We start from the raw sequence: 20,043 nt of genomic DNA on the forward strand, positions 1-20,043 counted from the left end.
AAGAAGGCACAGGTGTGCTTTGCAAACCTTTGCAGAATGCCCTCTACCTTAGATGCTCCCTAACAAGAAGACCTGAATTGTTTGGAAGCCAAGCCCCTGTGCTCCTTCATACATCCATTCATTCACCCATTTAATTAAGATAGATTTATTTCATTCCACTGTGTGCCAAGAACTGTGTTTAAGAGTGGGGGGAGGGGTGGTGCAATTGTGAAATGAGCGCAAATTGTGAATTGAGTCTTTTATGCCAATATATCGTTTTCTTAGATGAGTCATGAGAGTCCTAAAATTGTAGGCAAAATGGGTACATATACTCATATGTGCATTTGGGCCTTTCTCTGGAGTGAAAGAGAGAGAGCCTATAGCTTTCAACAGCTTTTCAAAGGCATGCTTTTTTCCAACACAGGTTAAGAACCACCTTTAAGTGCCTTTTCTTATTTTCTTTTTCCTCAAAGTTAAAGCCCAGTAGTGGAGATGGCAATGATTTGAAACATGGCCCTTCCTCTGCATTTCTCACATATGCTACTATGTCATGCTAGAAATAAGGAAAAAGAGTCCATTCATTTAGAAGTTTCTACTTACCATGTCACTGATTTTGTACTCACTATTTTCACTTATTGTTATTGATACTATGTGCAAACAAATGAGGTTTTTAGTGACTTCTAGAACCATAACATATATATTAATTAATATTAAATGTCTATAACGGAAAAGTGTTAATGTGACATATAATTAATGTAATTATAGTGCAAGATTATTGTTTTAGGCATCATAATACTGCCTAAAGTAGGACTTATGTTTTTGTATAAACCTCATGAAAAACATGGCATCTTTTGGTTGCCCTGAAATTATTTATGCATATAGGGAAGTATCAAATTAAGATAGTAGTCATATGGCTTCAGTGGCACTCAGGTGGGGTCAGAGGCCATTTTATTATAATTCTCTGGGCTATTCATTGGCACTCGGAGTTGAATCTGTTTCCCTGGTAACAATGAACTGCTTTGCAATGAGACACGAAAGGAATCAAATCAACGTAGAAGTAATTCTGGCCTCAAGTAAATTCCAGTGGAACCAAGGAAAACTTCTTGTATATAATCCATCAGAACACCAGAGAGAATGTGCATAAATAATCACCTTGGAAATGAGGACATAGCACTTTGTCTTCCACTCTCCTATTCATAGCATATAGCACATCATATTGTTATCTGTCATATTTGTTGATGACACTAGACACTAATTATGATCCACACGCAGGTGTGGCTGAAAGACCTATTTAGGAATGACAGGACTTTTCACTCTGCACATGTCATGATGATTCCTTAGTTTTGCAGCTGCAACTGCTAGTCGCAGAACATGCTGCTATTTAAGGGGCAGCCACTTAGATAGGAAGTCAGCCCCAAGTCTTTGCACAAAAGAGCTACCCAGTTGCTGAATATGCCATGTCAGTCTGGTCTGTGCTGCTGAGTTATCCTAACTTCCTACAACTATTTCCTGTTTAAGAGTTTATAGACTTTTCATCAAGTGCTCATGTCTTCCTTTGTACTCTTTACTAATGCCGAAACTGACAAGCTATGTCTTCATGAATATCATGTAAATGCTGGGCATTTATTTTCTCTTTCAGTTATCTATTCATTCAGAAAATATTTATTGAGGATCAACCATGTCCCTGTTCCCTCCTCTGTGCTATGTGCTGCAAATAGAGCAGGAAGAGGACAAACCCCTTCCTAGAAATCTTTTGTAGGATGTTCCCAACTTGTTATTTGATTTCAAAGATAACCTGTGAGTGAGATTGATAGAATTATTCAGGACACTAGCTGCACTCTCTATACAAGATCACATCACATGACCACATTGAAATTGGAACAAGATCATAGCTTCAGGCATTGTCAATCTTCTGTCATCTGGAGACGGCTGCAACATTGATGTCATTTGTTGTTCCAGTTCTTAATTAGTATTTTCTTTCAGTCCGTTCTAGAAGAAATGTCATAACTTTTATCTTCATCTTGACACATTCTACTTTCTATTTTTTTTATTTCCTGTATTACGATGTAAGTTCCTTGAGGTCAAGGGCTATGGTTTTATTTATCTTTGTTTCTATTGCTACACCTTGCACATAAATTGAAAGGTTCTACACTTATTTCCTCTGCTTGGAACACTTATCCCATGGACATGCACGGGGCTCTGTCCCTCAGCCCTTCACTCAGTTTAAACATCACCTTATCAAAGAGTCTTCCTAAACTACCCTACTTAAAGTAGTAACTACACAACTCTTTTATCCAACCACTACCCACACATCCCTTTCCCCTTACCCGGCTTTATTACTCTTCATAACATTTATCACCATCTGGCATACTTACTTGTTTATCACCTGTCTTCAACTACTAAAAGCCCCATGAAAATAGGAACACTGTCTGTTTTATTCACTGTTGTATTCTCAGCACCTGGAACAGTGCCTAGATCCTAGTGGGGCACTCAATAAATATTTGTCAATTGAATAAATATCTATGGTAAATCCACACATATTTATACTGCCCAATAAAGCATAGAGATGTGATATTTTATTATATGACACTGGTAATACATGAAGAGTGCACATAGGTGCCACCTTAAGCATCCCTCTGGGACGGTGACAAAACTCACATTGCAGAAACATTTTTGATAACCATTGACTTGATGTGATGCATTAATTATGTAGCTGCAGAAAGAGGGGAATGAGTCAGCTCATTTATGTGTAACACTTGAACCTCAGATAGGTGAACATATTTCCAGAATCCTACCATATCATTCTCCTCTTCTTTAATTAGTGAAACAATTGTGTTGGCAATTGCAAGCTGATGCCAGACACATATTGCTAAACCAGAGTAGATCATCCCTATTAGTAGTTCCAATCCCATGTGGCCCAATTATTTTCCTCCATATTTAAGCCTCACTGACAACAAAAGTGCTCAAATCCCATGTGACAATTAGGCAGAGGCTGGCAAACTTTCAATGAATCTATCTAATCCTGCATTGCATCTTGTTTCTTTTCCCTTATTTGTCAGCAGATGTCTATATACTGATGATAGCTTCCATTTACCCAGATGCTCAGGCCAGAAATTGGGATATTATCTTTAACTCCTCTCTTTTTCAGCCTTCAAATCCATGCATTCGAAATGCCAAGTCAGGTCTACTTTGAAACTCCTCTTCTTTTAATTCCCACTGACATTAAATGAGTTCAAGCCACTGTCAACTCTTATGTGGATGAATGCATTCCCTTTTCACTGCTTGTCCTGCCTCTGGCTTTGTTCCTCTCCAGTGTATTCACCTCACAGTAAACAAGATTGCCTTCAAAACTCCAAATCTATATTGACTTTTCTTTCTCATTGATATAAAGTCAAATTCTTCAGGTGTCATGAAAGGCTATCCATGAACATTTATGCCTCACTCGCCAGCTTCTCAACCATCCCTATTCCTTTGAATGTCAATCATTCTGAGTTACCTGGGAACTTATGCTTGTTCTTGCCTCTATACTTGGTGAAACCTCTCTCCAATTTTGATGAGGCTTATTCCCCATTCTGGTTTAGTTTGAAAGTTTTTCTTGGTCTCCTGAGACCGATTGAGGCACTTTTCGTCTGTGCCCATTTATCGTGCTGTTGTCATTCCTTTCATAGGATTTGCCACACAGTGATGAAATTGCTTGCTTACTTTGCTTTTTTACCCGCTAGCTTACAAATATATCTTCTGTGCTTAACACAGTGCTTGGCATGTAGTCAATGTTCAGCATTATTTGTTGAATGAGTAAGTTCTTGACTGCAATGGAAGTGTATTTACACAGATTAAGATGATATGGGATAGGATATGTCTTCATATTACATCTACTTGGAAGTTACTTTTGGAAGTCCATAGATCTCTCAAGACAATCAAGGAGCTTTAGAATATGTAACTGCATGATTTTAAGTAAAGCATTTCCTTATTTTGAAGCACAATACATCTACTATGTATTGATCAAGAATGCAATTCCATTATAGGAGAGAGTGCATGTGTTCATATGAATAGGAAACAAGGTTTATTTAAAGTATTGGCTGTTACTTTCAGGAGGTGTGAGGCAAACACAATTTTAACCTCCTTAAATGCAATTAAATAGTGAGGGGAAATCATTGATTGAGATTGCACTTTCACTTGGCCTCTTCCACCTGAAAAGTGCTACTTGTTGGATGTGTGACGGCACCAGAAAATGCAGAAGAACAAATGAATAAGCATAATACACATTTAGACCTAATACTATGAAATTTTAAACTGACTTCATTTAAAGTTAGGTGTGTAACTTTAAAAGTAAACGTTTTAATTTATATATTTTACTGAAGAGTAGATATTTGATCATAGTAATATACCAATTTTTTTTTCTAGCCACTTGCATTGTTTTAAAAAACAGAGGCAGGATCTCACTCTATCTCCCAGACTGGAGTGCAGCATTGCAATCATAGCTCACTGCAGCTTTGAACTCCTAGGCTCAAGTGATCCTCCTGCCACAGCCTCCCAAGTAGCTGTGAATACAGGTGCTGCAACTACATCTGGCTAATTTTAAAAATGTGTTTAGAGAAAGGATCTCACTATGTTACCCAGGCTGGTATCAAACTCCTGGCCTCAAGAGGTCCTCCCACTTCAGCCTGGGATTACATTGCATTTGTGTATTAATATTTTTCCTAGTTGTCGAAGAGAAGCTATCTCTATCTACACTTTCAATGATAAACCATAATGTTTTATTAATTAAATATAAAATAAAGCAGCTGAAAACAGAAATAAATTCCCAAGTCATTGTGATGATTCTGGACCAATAATACTAGAAAACACAATGGTAAATATAAGTGTATGAAATTTTAAACACACACATATACACATCTATATAATTAGAAAACCAAGTAAAATAAAATAATAATAATAGGCATAATGAAAAACCAAAGAATGGGAAATATCTACAACCAAAGCTACCTAGATGGGAAAGGGCATGAAAAGACATTTATATAATAAAAAGATAAAAAATAAATATTAACAAATCAAAGTAATAACAACAAATAAGACAGATGGCATTTGATGTGTGCCAGACACTCTTTTAAGCATTTTTCACATATTAACACATGCAATCTTATAAGATATGCAAAATTATTTTCCTTTTTTTTTTTTTTTTTTTGAGACAGAATCACTCTGTTACCCAGGCTGGAGTACAGAGGCATGATCTCTGCTCACTGCAACCTCCACCTCCTGAGTTCAAGCAATTTTCGTACCTCAGCCTCCCATGTAGCTGGGATTACAGGCATGCACTATGACACCCAGCTAATTTTTGTATTTTTAGCAGAGATGGGGTTTCACCATGTTGGCCAGACTGGGCTGGAACTCCTGACCACAAGTGATCTGCCCATCTCAGCCTCCCAATGTGCTGGGATTAAAGGCATAAGACACAGAAGATAAATTACTTGTCCAGTGTCAACTTGCTAGAAAAGTGATGAAATCTAGATTGAACTTAGGCATGGATTCTTTTTCACATATAATTATGTATTTAAAGTAAGAAAAATCAACCTATACTAATGTCAAGATGCAATAAGCACAAAACTTATGAGCAACCAGTTAAATAGTGACTTGTTATTGTTGTTTTAGAGTACAGTTAGATAATAAAACAAAAATGAGTTCATTCTATCTTCTGATTCATATGGTCATTCCTTATCATTTTATTCCAAATAAATAATTCAAAAACTTCAAAGATTTGTGTGAAGACATTATAACATATGTGAAAAGCAGAACTGAGTACAGCAGGGGTGGGTACTTGCAGTAAACTCTGAAAAATAATGTAGCCTTACCAATTGTAGTCCAGGGGAAATGTTAAATAGGTTGGAGACATCAATGTAAGGAAATTTATGTAGCCATAAAAACGATAGAATTCAAAACTAAAAACCAATAAAGAAAAGTGTTCATGAAATCACATTAGGTGAAGTACAAAATACAATTTTTTAAATACACTCTTATTACAACTATGTTAAAGCTATATAAGCCAACAAATAAATATTGGAAGTAAACAGGAAGACAGTAGTTATTCCACAATGGAGGTAAAATTATGGATTTTTTTACATTCACTTTTTAATGTTTTAAGTTTTCTTAAAAATGACTTTTTGATACACTTTTACATAGAAAAGAGTTAAGACTATGATTTTATTTTTAATTTGCTAAACTGTCAAACCTATGACCTTGTACCCTTTCTGCATTAGACACCAAAGCCTAATGGGATAAATAATTAATAGGCAGGTTCTTATAAATTTTTATAGACTTAACCTATGTCATCTAACCTTTTAGCCACAGTACATTCAAGTGCTGGAAATGATTTTCTTTGTTGAAAAGAAATACTAGTTTTTAACTGCTTTTGCAAAAATGTACATACAAGCAAATAGGAGGACTTAAAAATCTATTGATATTCTAGCATTATACAAATATCTTATATCTATAATTCATTATTCCTCTATGTCTATAAATATATTGAATGCTTATTCAATACAAATTAACATGTATAGGCTTTCTTTCTTCATTCAATGAGGGCCTACAAGGTACAAAGTTCTGTAGCAGCCACTAAAGAAATGGCCCATTCTCCCATGCTGCTTGTATTAGTCAACTTAAAACATCATTATTACTTAATTTCAGTTGTGGGAAGTGCTAAGAAGAAGTATAGGTTTTATGAGTACTTTTTAAAAGGGTGTCCAATTTAGAAATCAGGAAAGGCATTCTAGAGATAGTGACTTTGATGTGAGTTCTGAAAGATGGCTAAGAATTGACTAGATAAGGAGGTAGTGGTTAAGTACATGAGAGCATTACAAACTGAGGGAGTTAGATATGCAAAGGCCCTATAGAAAGAAAACTGGCCAGTGTGGTTATAGTCCACAGAGAAAAGAGAATGGTCAGAGAAATAGACATCTGGACCAGAAGACTAAGCTCTTGGTGGACCTAGCCAAGGAGCTCATTCTTCATCTTAATAAAAATAGAGGCTTTTGAAAGGTTGCAAAAAATGGACAAATTTGCATTTTTAAAAGAAAGACATGAGTGGGTGTCAGGAATTTCTTAAGTAGAACTCCTAAGAAAGATGCGAAAATACCTTTTACAATTAAAACACAAAAATTAAACATTCTAGAATAAACTTAAAAAGAAATGTGTAAGATTTCTATAAGAAAAATTTTAAAACATCCCGAAAAGATGCAAAAGTAGACTCGAATAAGTGAGAAGACATCCCCTTTCTTGTATTACATTATTCAACATTATAGCGATGTTTCTCCCATGTTAGTTTATGAATTTAACTCAATCCTTATAAAAACATCATCAGACTTTTTATGTAGTAAGACAAGTTGATAATAAAAGTTCATATGGAAAAACAAACATGCAAGAAGAGGTAGTAAAACACTGGAGAAGAAAACCCATAAGAGAACACTGCTTCTACCAGATATAAAAGTGCACTTCAAAGTTTCTATAATTAAAATAATGTGGTAATGGCACAATAATAGACAACAAAGTCAGTGGAATAGAATAGAAAGCTCAGATATAGATTCAAATACACATATAAATTTATTATATGATATAGGTAACACATTTGGGGCATCACTGGGCAAAGAGAGACTTTTTAATTAATGTTTGTGGGACAACTGGTTTACCATTTGGAAAAAAAATAAAATCAGTTGCATACCTCATACTATACACCAGAATAAATTCTAAATAGACCAGGAATCTAAATGTAAAAAAGAAAATTCAAACAAACAAGAAACTGAAGAAAGCAGAGGTGAATTCCTCTTTAATTTCATTATACAGTAGTGAAATATTTTGTACTTCTCAAAATCCAGAGGAGATAAAACAAGAATAAACCAACTACAAATTTAAAAACAAAAAACTAAAACAACACCATAAATAAAATCACAGACAATTGATAAACTGGGAGAAAATGTTTGCAATGTGTAACAGAAAGGAGTAATCTCCCCAGTACATAAAGAACACATAAAATTGAAGGAAAAAGGATCAATACCCCAATGGAAAAACAAGAGAAAGACCTGAACTGACGAGAGAGAGAGAGAGAGAGAGAGCTTACTCGAGTACATCCGGTCCCCCAAAATGTTCAAATACAAACACAATTAGAGAAATAGTACAAATTAAAACAAGGGCAGTTCCCACCTATTACATGGGTAAACACTAAAAAGTATGACAACACACCCTCTTGGTGGGACTACGGGGAAACAGGGACTGTCACACATTGTTAGTGGCAATGCCAACTTGCACACCTTTTTGGAGAGGAATTTAACAATGTTTAATAAAACTGCATGTACATTTACCTTTCTATCTAGCAATGACACTTTTAGGAATTTACCCTGAATATACATTGCTAATACACATGCATGAGGTTATTCATTGCAGCACTGTTTGTAATTGCAAAATATTGGAAATGAAGTAAATGCTCATACATAGGAGAGTGATTGAACAGAATTTCGTACATCCACACAGTGCAGTACTAAGAAACTAGAACAGAATGAGGAAAACCTCTATAAACTAATACAGAGTAATATCCAAGATATTTAACTTAAGGAAAAAAAGCCAAGTGTAATGCATGTCAATTGTGGGGCCTTGCCAACATGAAGGGGATGGAAACTGCCCTCAAGGCAATGCTGTGCTGAGGGGCTGGAGGAGTGGCGGAGGGGGATGGGATGTGAGGCTTCTTTCTGTGCGCAGCCTGTGCATGTCTTGCTGCTGCTTTGCAGAAATCCTTCAATTACTTGCAGTCCTTTGCCAGATAAGGCAGGTGTCCAGTGCCCTGGTTCCTCATCTCAACTGGGCTTTTGCCAATGATGTAAAATTTGGTGCAGTTCCCTGAGCCTTAATGCTTCAAGTGTAGATTTTGTAGCTGTTACTAAGGGATGAAAGGAGCAGAGTGATTATTGAATAGAGTTGAAGAAGTTCCAAAGTAATAGAAGATGGTGTGATCATTGGAAAGTCAATTGACTTAAAGGATAAATATAAAAATATTGAGGCTAAACTTGCTCAAGATGTTGCCAATAATATAAAGGAAGAGGCCAGGGATGCACCATCACTGCCACTGTACTGTTGCCAATCCAGGGGAATCAAGAGAGGTGTGATGTTAGCCCTAGATGCTGTAATTGTTCAACTTAAGAAGCAGTCTGAACCTGTAACACCCTCTGAAAGACATGTCTCAGGTTTCTATGATTTCTGCTAATTGAGACAACGATATTGGCAACATCATTTCTGATGCAATAAAAAAGTTTGGAAGTAAAAGCGTCATCACATAAAAGGATGGAAAAACACTGAAAGATGAATTGGGAATTACTGAAGGCCTTAAGTTTGATCAAGGTTCTATTTTCCCATGCTTTATATACGTCAAAAGGTCAGAGATGTGAATTCCAGGATACCTATATTCTATTTAACAAAAAGAAAATTTGTAGCATCCAGTTCATTGTACTTGCCCTTGCAATTGCTGATGCTCACAGAAAGCCCTTGGTAGTAATTACTGAAGATGATTATGGAGAAGCTCTAAGTACATTCATTTTGAATAGGCTGAAAGTTTGTCTTCAGATTATAGCAGTCAGAACCCCTGGCTTTGATGACAATAGAAAGAACCAGCTTAATGATATAGCTATTGCTACTGGTGGTTAAATATATGAAAGAGGCTAACAATAAATCTTCAGGATGTTCATCCTCATGACTTAGAAAAAGTTGGAGAGGTCATTCTGACTAAAGATGATGCCATACTCTTCAAAGGAAAAGGCAACAAGTCTTAAATTGAAAAATATATTCAGGAAGTAATTGAACAGTTAAATACCACAATTCATAAAAAGGAAAGCCAAAATGAGCATCTGGGGAAACTTTTAGATGGAATACCTGTACTGAAAATTCATGGGACAGGTAATGTTAAAATGAATGAAAAGAAAGAGTTACAGGTACCTTTAATGCCAAATGAGCTGCTGTTGAAGAAGGCATTGTTCTAAGAGAGAGTTGTGCTCAAATTCAGTGTGTCCCATCCTTAGACTCACTAGCTTCAGCTAATGAAGATCGGTAAGTTGATGCAGACATTATTAAAAGAACACTCTGAATTCTTGCAATGATAAATTTTAAGAATGCAGGTGTTGAAAGATCATTAATAGTTTAAAAATGCAGAATTCCTCAGAAGTTGATTATAAGGCTATGTTTGGAGATTCTCCGAATGTGGTAGAGAAAAAAATTATTGATCCAGCTAAAGCTGTAAGACTGCTTTATCATGTGCTGCTGGGGTGGGCTACCAGCTAACTATAGCAGAAGTTGTAGTCATGGAAATTCCTAATGGATGGACCCTGGAATGGGAGGAATGGGTGGAGTGGGAGGACATATGAGAATTAGCATGTTCTAACCCTTAGACTGTTGGTTTGCCATTATTAATTAACCGATGAGAAGCTCAGGAAAGTGTCTGTCACAAATAGTTTCAGAGAAGTCATTGAAGAAAATGATTGAAGAAATGGCTGGCTGATGTTTAAGGAAATCACTGTAACCATCAGTTACTAGTTTCAGTGGATAACATAATAATGATTTGATGCCATCATCATCCAGATAACTTATTTTGTACTTTTGGACAAAAAGACATTTTTGCATTTTAGAAAAAATTTTAAAGGAGTAACAATAGTATGCTGTCCTTCGTGTAATAAAGGGGGAATGAGAAAGTATACATTCATCCACTCATCTCTTCAAAACAAATACCAGAAACAAATGAGATTTGTTATCAACATAGGGTGGCTGGGAATGGAAATGAAAGAATGTGAAAAGAATGATACTTCTTTCAGTATACTTTTCTGTAATACACTGTCCTTTATAACATTTCCTCCATAAAAACACCCAACCAGAATGTAGAGAGAAGCTAAAATGAAAAACAAATAATAACATATGAACCTAACTATGTTACAAATAACTCCATGGTTATGTTGTTTATTTGTAATACAGTTGGGTTCATATGTTATTAGAGAAGAAAAGAACTTAGGTAATTTGGGAAAATATTATTTGATATTTTGATTGGTTACCATACCCAGATATGGTACACTAGTTAATAATTTTGTCTAAGTGTATTGGTTAGCAATTCTGTAACTACTTTATATGTATACCAACATTGAGCAAATAAGTAAAAATATTATGGATGATAAGGACCAGGTTTCCCACTGTTGGAGAGAGAAGTTGCAAATAAAAAAAGAGGAAAGGCTAGAATAAGCACTCTTGTGTTGGGCTGAAATAAGAATGAGTTCATAGTTTTTAATATAGATATTTAATATAGACTTAATATTAATACTTAATATAGAGATTGAATTTTAGATGTTGAAGTAAATGTAGTAAATGAAGTAAATGTAGATGTGTAGATGTGTGTGTAAGTATCTACACATAATGTGGACATTCCAAGAACATTCCAGTAATGATGAACACACTTGGCATCCATTCTCCAATTAAAAAACCAGGGCTTCTTAGTAAAATGGCTGATTATATCTGAGGCAGGGAAAATATAAGATGATAAAGGACAATCTTGTGGTGTCAGAAAATAAGGAAATGCTTATGAAATGATTGGGAAAAGCATATGGAAAGGATTCAGGAGCTACAAATGAGTAGCTCTGGGACACCGTGAGTAAAAAAATTAAATAGTGGTCATAATGTGTTATTACCATAAAATAAAAATCAATGCCTATGAGCCCAAATTGATATAAGTAAATAAGTGAATAAATAAATAGATGGAGGAGAAGCTCCAGCTTTTCCATATGGTAAACTTCCAATGAATAATGTAGAAGGATGGAAGGGAAACAGAAAATCATCATTAGGTAAACATCACAGTCATAATTGCTGCAGGAAAGAATCATCAATGGATGCTAAAATTAATAGGTGAATGTATAATGAGAAACATAAATTTATATAGTCTCAAAGCATTTCTTCATAAAATGCCTTTTAATTATTAAAGGGAAAATAGTCACTTAACAGTGGAGAAACCTGGTGGACACCATCTTAACCACGTAATTGAAGGTAACACCACCAGTAATAAGACATACAGGCATCACATTCCTCCACACTGAGAAGGGTACAGCATCACTTCTGCGGTATTTCTGCCACATGCAAAAACATGAGACACCCAGGAGCAGGAGGTGGGAGGCAGACAGGAAAAGAGGGAAGAAAAAGGGATAGGTATTGGTGGAGGTTTGATACTACCACCTCCATTAAGATGTTGATAGTGAAGACAGGAAGATGTGGAGGCAGTACGTAGATTACAAGAAAAATTGTGAATCAACAGAATTTGAGGATCAGTATCAGATGAGAAACAATGGATTCTGAAGAGAGTAGAAGGAGGTTTAAGGAAGATACCCAGATTTGTGGGCTGATGTACAAGTGGTTGATCTTGCCTTGTATTAACAACAGGATAAATTGGAGGAGACAGTTTTAGGGATAATTATCCACTAATTTAAGATTCTCAATTCATCAGTACTGCAATCCCAAGCATGTAGCATATCCTTAGTGAAGTCTTTTATTATTTTATTTGTTTATTATTTCTTATTATATTATTAGGGTCAGATAATCAAATTATATCCACAGAGAAACTAGTTTTACCTTGATGAAATTCACATTTGCAGGCCAGCTTACCTTGCTGCGATACATGTCCTCGTGAGACCTGGGGTCAGGGTGTGAGAAGTTCTTTTCATTCTGGTTTAATCTCTGTAGTAAAAAGAAACACCTTTTTCCTACTTCATAGGCTATCTCTTTGTAGATTAGTGATATGTAGGAAGCAGTAATGGCCTCAGGTATGTCATGGAAGAGACCCTTAAAATGAGTTCTGTTCTCACATTATATTGTCAGAAAAATCCCTGGCCTCTGAGCCACCACCACAGCAAGTATTCTATTTGAAATATAGAAAGAATTGCCACCAGTTTTCTCCTTTATTTTATAAATCAATGTCAAAAAAAGAGACATGAGTATCTTAGATGTGAAATGTTAGGCATACATTTAGATATTTTCTGTTTGAAGTTTGGTAGATTTATTTAATATTAGTTTATATACAAAACATCTGGAGAAAGAGAATGGGCCTTGGACAAGCTAGTTCTGGGTTCAAATTTCAGTGCTGCCACTTAGCCAATAACAGGTCTGTGAACCCTAACAATAGGCATAAATTATTGAAGCCTCATTTCCCTAGAGGGTAAAAGGGAGTCAAAGACTTGACTAATAAAATTCATGGAAAATTAACTGAAATAGTTGCAAAACCAAGTATGGTATCCAGTATGTGTGTTTTCACAAAATGAATGGATGATATTTAGCAAATATTAAATACACGAATGGGTTATATTTTCATTTTTGTTTCCTACTATTTTATTAGGAAATAAAAACTAAATAAGGTAAGCCCTAGCAATAAAATCTCAGAATTATTTTTTTTCTTGGTGGAGCCATTAAGAAAAATTAATTAGTTAATTTGTTTGAAGATCGTAAATACCAAGGTAGTGAATCATTGATAAAGCAAACATAATTATCATAAAAGCATACAATAATTTACAGATTAGGTGAATAAGTTTTAGCTATGTGGTAAGAAATATAATGTATTATTATTCACCTGATCTGGATCAAACCTAGTTGGGTTCCAAAGACAACATTTAAAAATATTTTTAAAAAATTATTCCTGGTGTATGATGTTCCCCTTCCTGTGTCCATGTGTTCTCATTGTTCAGTTCCCACCTATGAGTGGGGGGAGAGGGGAGGGATAGCATTAGGAGATATACCTAATGTTAAATGATGAGTTAATGGGTGCAGCACACCAACATGGCACATGTATACTTATGTAACAAACCTGCACGCTGTGCACATGTACCCTAAAACTTAAAGTATAATAATAATAAAATTTAAAAAAAGAAAAAAAATTATTCCTTCATATGACAGAACATACTGTGTCTGAGTTTGTTCAAACGTTTGCTCTGATTATAGAACTTGATTTATATGAATTCCGTCTGTATACTCTCACTGGTGAAATAACCTGTAAATGAACCCAAGAGCAACTGATCTTTGAAAATAAAATACTCTCACATTGAACACTATCTCTTTGAGTGAAATTATGATGAAATTACATGAATGGTGATATAGGGAAGTGGAGAGGAGTTATTTCAGTTAAATCAACATTGATTAATCATGTTCCATGTCCAAGACATTATAAGTAATGTTGCGGCTACATCATTTTTAAAGTGTGGCACCTATCCTTAATGTTGGGAATCAAGTAGGCCTTGAGGCTCAATTCCATTCTGGCTCAGGAATCTATCACAATTATGATCTTGGGCAAGTTATTAAAACCTCTCTAAATTCCTCTTTCACCCTCTGGAAATGTGAATACCACAACACTTACTTTGTGAGAATTAAATGTAAAATGTTGTTGAAAATAATTGGCAGGAAATAAATGTCTAAATATCTTTCTCTTTCTCTCTATGATAGAGTTTTTGAGAAGATTAAATTTAAAATCTTTAAATTTTGTATGTTTAAAATTTATGTATTTATGTATGTTAAAGGTTATTAATCATTATATAGATATATGAAATTGTTATTATAAATAAATATGTAAATAGGTACAGCTCACTGTTATTTATCTGGAAGGACAACCTCAACCAATGAATGCATATTTTGGCATTTGCTTTTTCATAGCCAAAATCTCATAGCAAGACAGTGGAAAACAGGATGGATTTTTCTCCATGGTAGAGAACTGATGTCCTTAGTTTAAATGAAACTGTGTAAAGTGAAGTCTCTGTGTATAAAAAGAGAAAGCTGTTGTTATATTAGTCAGATAGTGAGGATAAACTAAAGAAAAGTGAAAGGATCAATCTATATATATATATAGATATATATATTCTTATTCATGCTTTGTCAGTCCTTTACTAATTTTTTATCTTACTTAGAATAATACCATATAAATGGAAAAGGGATAAGATAATGAAAAAGTTTCCCCAAATAAATGAAAATTGCAAAGGAAATTCAAATTTACTTTTCAAAGGGATTATTACAACATTTCAGCCTATCCTATTTTTTGTGCATAATTTTAAAAATTATGTTTCCTTGTTTCTTTTACCATGCTTAGTCAATCCGTTTCATATAGGTGTTTTGTTTTGTTTTTGTTTTTGTTTTGCTTTGTTTTTGTTTTTTTTTTAATATAGAGAAAGCTTTCAGTAAATTGCCCATAAATAAATCATTGCAGCCCAGATTTAAAAGTACATTTGGCCTTAGGCCATTCCTCATAACTAGTGAAAGCTCAAAAGTATGAGCACAATGTGGAAAAAAAAGAAAAAATATATAAAGAGCTCAGCAAAAAGGATTTAATAAAGGGAAACCACATATTTAATTTAAATATCTCGTACAAAGGCTGCATATTACCCAATGCTTTTAATACATGATGAGATATTGAATATCATAATGGAGATATAAAAATCTGCATTTATCTTTAGAACTCTAAACAAAACTCTTCTATTAAGTCATGGTAGGTTGATATCGCAGTATAATATAAAGAATAATAATCCTGAATACAGGCCAGGCACAGTGACTCACTCCTGTAATTCCAGCAATTTGAGAGGGTTAGGCAGGTGGATCACTTGAGGTCAGGAGATCAAGACCAGCCTAGCCAACATGGTGAAACGCTGTCTGTACTAAAAATACAAAAATTAGCTGGGCGTCGTGGTGCCTGCTTTTAATCCCAGCTACGTAGGACGCTGAGGCAGGAGAATCACTTGAACCTGAGAGGTGGAGGCTGCAGTGAGCTGAGATTGCACCACTGCACCCCAGCCAGGAAGACAGATTGAACTGCATCTCAAAAAAAAAAAAATTCTGAAATTCTGAATACATTTATTTCTGCACATATGGACACATACTCAAAGGAAATTTATAAAATGAAATTACTTGTCAAAATGATGGAATTATGGGATCTTTTCCAGATTTTTCTTTAATGCTTTTACAGATAAAAGCAATGCTTAATTTAGAGAAACACTATCATGCATTATACATTCCAATTTTACCTGAAAGTTTTTGCCCTTTCCTGTGTGATTTGTGGGGATAAAAGCTTTCAATCGATTTTCAACTACAAGCTTTTCTACCTTGTACAAGAAAGTTTTTAATTTGGGATTGTCGTTAAATTACTTCAGGAACATAGTTCAGAAATTATTAATTAATATATGCTAATTAACAGAACAAATATTTTAAAGATGCACAAATAGGTCCAGAATGGAAATTTTAAAGTAGCTTGAGGCCATTGAAGTAACAAAAGGACAATTCAAAAATAATTAACAACAGACCCAGAGGACCAGTAGTGGGTACAGCTGCAAGGAAACACTTCTGTGTGTGCTGGCAGACTGTAGACCTTCAGCGGCTCTTCAGTGAGTACAGCTGTGCTCAGCTAATTTTGTTTGTTACCACAATAATCTAGAAACTACTAAACTTAGAGACGCTTTGAGGCAGGATCTATAGGATTTAGGTTTTACAAAATATATTGGGGGCTTGTAGGTGAGAATTGTGGGATTTATGCCTCAATTTCCACATTTATATTTATGGAAATATTATTTAGAGACTGCTTTGAGATATAAAATTAATGGTTTTGCTTCTCAAAACTTGATGATGTCAAGACTGTTTAGTAATTTTTAAACCAAAATATTATAAAAATTAACCAGAAGTATTTTAAATTTTGAAAAACAAAAAATATATATATATAATTGAAACTCAAAGTTACTAGTGCAATTTTCATGTGAAAAAATTCTGCTAGAGAGTATGTATCATCAAATCACACTGTTTTAAATTTCTTAATATTTTAACAATCTGATACCACTTTGAGATAATTTGGTTGAATGCTTCCCTACAATAAATAAGTGAATAAGTCTCCATCATAAAATGATATATCCATTCTGTCTGAAAGTAACTATGACCTCAACAAACAGTTGATTTTGTTGCCTAAATATTATCAGGCTTAAGACTTGAGTATACTTTGTTAGAAAACATCAATTATCTTACAAAATGTAATGGATTCATTTCTAGTAAAATCATCTTAGGAGATGTATTTTCAAATAATTATATTATTCAGATTCACCAAGACCCTATATTGCTGAAACGAGACAGGCCAATAAAGATATTTATTAAATTATGATGATAACATCTGTTTTAGAAATGTAAATTAATTATACTGAACAGAATAATTATTTGATCTTTAGCCGTTTTAGGTCTTCAGTTGGGACAGACCCAGAAGAGTGTGTGTGTGTGTTCGTGTGTGTGTGTGTTCTGGCTGTTTCTGCAGGTGTCTCTGAGAGACTTCGATTAGTAAAGGGTCTAGGTTAGGTTCACTAATGTCCACAAAAGGATGACAGTCAAACCATCAGCTTTTCTGGTCTCCAGTGTAATAGCTTCACCTTCAACCAGTAACTGTGAATCTACAGTCAAGGCCAGACTTGATGGCAATAACAATCACAATTGATTGCAACAAAATCATCATTTAAAAAATCTGAAAAAAACAGCGATTATATCTTATGGAGAATTTCTAAAGGTGGACTTTAAAATCAGTATAAATCAGTGTAGTCAATAAACAGCAATCACTTATTTGCTACATGTTACCTTAGCATTCTGAGGAATTGCCAATCATGACAATGGTCATAATCAAAAGATGCTGTAACCATACTATTACGTCTTTTCATTACACTTGCTGAAGGCACGTTGTTGAGGACATTTTGTATTATATGACTACCTTCCCTATATTAAGTCTTATGTTTGAAACATATTTTAGAATTTAGTACTAGAGATATATCTTTAACCTCCAACCAGAACCTGTTATGCTTAATCCCCACTGAAAATAAAATTATGTAACTGTCTATGTTTCCCTTTTTGTTTTGATGACCAAGAAGCCTACAGATAGATGTTGCTCTCTCATTAATAGTCAAATGATTAGTACAAGAAGTCAGACCAGGAAGAGGTCATTAATATCAATACAAAAGATTAAGAAAGGCTACAGAAAATACCAAATTTGAGCCAGTTTTTAGATAATAGAATATATTTGTGTATTAGACGAGCAAAAAGGATTTTAAAGAATGTAATTCTGTACTAGTTAGAATAGGCTAAGCTGCAGTAACAAAATGACCCAAAGAATTAAGGATGATTAAAAGAGAAGTCATAACTCTACAGTGGGTTTTCAATTCAATGGGGTTGGGGTTTCTCTCCACTTTGTCTTAAGGGACCCAGGGTCCCTTCATCTTGTGGTGCTACCATCCTTTAAAGCATCCATGTCATCTGCCTTCCAGCTAACAGGAAAACAAGTACAAAGTACACACTGTAGGTGAAATGTGTCAGGCCTGAAAATGGCCCACGTTATTTCTACTCAATGCCCAATGGGAAAGACTTAATCACTCAGCTGCAACTAATTGCAAGTGAGGCCCAAGAAGAAGAGGAAAGTAGACATACAGGGCTCTGTTACAAACATTAAAAATAACAAACTAAAATGCAATTAGTCTTGGCATAGTAAAAAGCATAATTTTATATTAGACATGACTGTAATTTCCCTGTAAGTTTCTTATCCACTGCAACCATCCCTTTTTTCACATATGCAAGAACTTATCTATAAACACATACAGAGGTTTTGGAATCAATTGAAGGATCCCAGATTGACAAGAAACCATTATATCTTGTGGAACACATTTTAGCTACTATTAAATGTAAATTTTGCAATAACACAGAAGAAAGAAATAAAACAGCTCCTATTTACATAGTAAAGTAATATACTTACTTCTAGTTTATTTGATAATGTATATAATTCAAATTACTTTTAGTTGTTTTATTTATAACTGTATTCTCAATTTCCTTAATTTGAACAATTTTAAATGATAATACAGTGGTTAAAATGGAATGAAAAATTTAGTTTCCTAAAATAAAATGTATCACAATCACTGAAAACCTAAATTATCTATGTTGTAACACAGTGTGCTGTCCTATTTCTGATGACTCTGGTTAGAAAGCAATTGGTGGACAGTTTTGCAGAGACTCCTAAGCTACACATCATCACTGTACAGAAAACTGTATATATCATTAGCAACTTATCAATGCAAGCAATATAATTCCCTAGAGAAGAATAGTTTGCACTTAACATCAATTTAACCATTTTCTCTAGACACATCCTATTATGAAGTTTCATAACTCAGCAGAAACATCTGTATGTAGCAGGGGGCAAACATTATGTAAAAGTGGGGAATGATCAAAAACTTCACTCTCAGATGGACTGTAATCTTTAACTAGAGAAGATACTATATTATAATTTAAATTACCTCGATGCCTTACTTTTAGAAGAGCAAATTGTTCTCACGTTTTACAACTTGATAGGCAGTTGCTCTAATCCATAAAAAAAGAAAAAAGGAGAAACTGAGTCTTTGCCTTTTCTTACTCTCTGCAATCCTTATTATTCAGTGTCACATGGAGGTTTATCTTAGCAAAGTCCTCCGTGATAACTTATTCATTAATCTGCAGAATATCCCAAACAAGTGAATATTTTCCCCTTATTTTGAAAATGAGGTTAACATTATCTTCATCTCCATAGAATGAGTCACTTGAAAAGGTGGATTGGAGCTAAGAATTCCTGAAATCCCAGTCCAAGCATGTCCAGTTTCATAAACCACCTTTTAAAATTCATTCTTTCATTTCAGAGCATGGCAAGCTCCATACCAGCTAATTTTTCTCTGTGACTATAAATATACCATATTTGCCCTAAAAGCATAAAAAGAAAAAAATCTTAATGGGAATTCTGCTCCTACCTAAGCCACTCTAGCAGTTATTTTCTTAGCAAACTCTTAATTATACGCCCTTAGACAACAAGAAATAAAGCTAAATCTCACTATCTCTCCAAAAGCAAGATTCTGTCTCAGTGAGACTCTTTAATTAATCCAATGATATATGTTTCTGAATTTCTAAAAAGACATTCTTACAAATTTTTTTTTCTTGGAAGGGAGGAATAGTCATTCCAGGGGAGAGAAGTACAAATTCCAATGGTAATAAATTTTCCCAACT

At 34.5% G+C, this 20,043-nt stretch overlaps 1 protein-coding gene and 1 pseudogene across 11 annotated transcripts in view; both read left to right on the forward strand.

The window, feature by feature from the left end:
- Positions 1-20,043, forward strand: part of GRIA4 (glutamate ionotropic receptor AMPA type subunit 4) — a 375,233-nt gene that overhangs the window by 86,279 nt on the left and 268,911 nt on the right. The gene's annotated exons all lie outside the window — the stretch shown is intronic.
- LOC134731206 (60 kDa heat shock protein, mitochondrial-like) lies at positions 6,082-10,282 on the forward strand (annotated as a pseudogene).

The sequence above is a fragment of the Pan paniscus genome, chromosome 9 (assembly GCF_029289425.2).
Source record: "Pan paniscus chromosome 9, NHGRI_mPanPan1-v2.0_pri, whole genome shotgun sequence".
NCBI classification, from domain to species: domain Eukaryota; kingdom Metazoa; phylum Chordata; class Mammalia; order Primates; family Hominidae; genus Pan; species Pan paniscus.